We start from the raw sequence: 1,903 nt of genomic DNA on the forward strand, positions 1-1,903 counted from the left end.
TGTGTGTGTGTGTGTGTCTGTGTCTGTGTCTGTGTCTGTGTCTGTGTCTGTGTATGTGTGTTGGTTTATTTGTTGAACCAGATGTGTGCAGACAACCTCTTTGGTGTAGGCTTATAATGAATAAATGATATAGGAAAATTGATTCACAGCAACGTTCTTTGCCGTTGTACATTGTACATGTATTGTTTTTCTACCATGTAGAATCTAGTGCTAAAGACAAAAAGTGACGGCCTGTTAAAAGAGAAGTAAAGTCAGTGTGAAATGTCACCATTTCGTCTGGGAAAACAATCCTAGAAAAGAGACCAGGACCACTTCTGTGACAAACAGGATAATCTGAGACAACGGAGTTCTATAGAAGCTTGTCTGTGGTATTGTGTATGCGCACAGATAGTGGGTGGTTGACGGGTGCTCTGGTGTGGTTTGCTCCTTCTTTACTATCAAACATCTATCGTCCTGATCTCTTCTTCTTCTTTTTTTATGTTTGTTACTCTCTTGTAAAACCTCTCATTTTGGGCACTTATATGACCTCACTTAGTGCCGTAAAACTCTTACTAAAACTAAACATATTATGAATTGTGTCCATGGGTTGGTTGCTTCAAACATAGGTACAATTGTGTGTATGTAGATGCGTGTGTGTGTGTGTGTGTGTGTGTGTGTGTGTGTGTATGTGTGTGTGTGTGTGTGTGTGTGTGTGTGTGTGTGTGTGTGTGTCTGTATGTGTGCGTATATGTGAGTGAGTGTTTTATCTGTAAATCTCTGAGAGTGTTGCGATGACATATGCGTTTGTGTGTGCGGATGTGGATGTGGATGTGGATGTGGATGTGTGTGTGTGACAGAGAGAGAGAGAGAGAGAGAGAGAGAGAGACAGAGAGAGAGAAAGATGTTCAAACAAACAAACAAACAAACAGACAGACAAACGGATGGACGGACGGACGGACGCACGGATAGACAGACAGACAGACAGACAGACAGACAGACAGACAGACAGACAGACAGACAGACAGACAGACAGAAAAGGGGGAGGAGAACCAGACATACAGACATCAGCCGGAAAAAAATCATGGCAACCGCGCTTTGGGACATTCATAGCATGCTTCTCAAGGGTTGTTGTTGTTGTTGTTGTTGTTGTTTACCACGAGGAACAAATTGTCAATTCTGAAGCCTACACTGAAACGGCTAAAAGCGAGAATTTGACGAATCAGACCATAGGTCTAATATTTGAACATGAAAAGGTTGTTGGGTTTTTTTCCCCAATGACAATGCCCATCTGCATACGAGTTCCAGAACAAGGGAGACAATCAACCCGTTGGGAAGAAAACACAGAATTCTACTTCTGTGGAAAAAAACACCGCCACACCCAATTTTTTCTCCTGATTTGGCTACTTCAGACTTTCATCTTTTCGATCCTAGGAAAGATCCATTGAAAGGTCAACACTATGGAAAGGATGGAGAAATCAAGACTTCTATAGGAAAAATTGGCTGAAAGACAGACCTGCTCAGTTTAACGAAGCTGGCGTGAGTGGACTTGGTAAAAGGTGTAAACTGGCTATTGAACGAAATGGAAACTATGTTGAGGAATAGAATTCTGATCATCAGATGCTCCATTTCAATTTGAGGCATGATAGTTGTAACTGCTTTCTTTATTAACGAACTTGCATTGCATTTTTGACTCTCCCTCGTAGCTTCAGACCTCAGTTCTTGGTCCACAATGTTATCAATACTCCAAGGTCATGTTTGACTTTCCAACTTGACGCTTTAAATATAAAAAAACGATACATTGGAAATCTACATCAAACCGGGCAAGACGTAGGCCTACACATTATCAAAGCAGCTCCAATACTGATTGATCAGCAGCGCACATGTGCTGTTTTATTTGTTTGTGGGTTTTGTTGTTTGTTGTTTT

Source organism: Aplysia californica, unplaced genomic scaffold (assembly GCF_000002075.1).
Source record: "Aplysia californica isolate F4 #8 unplaced genomic scaffold, AplCal3.0 scaffold00044, whole genome shotgun sequence".
Classification (NCBI taxonomy): Eukaryota; Metazoa; Mollusca; class Gastropoda; order Aplysiida; family Aplysiidae; genus Aplysia; species Aplysia californica.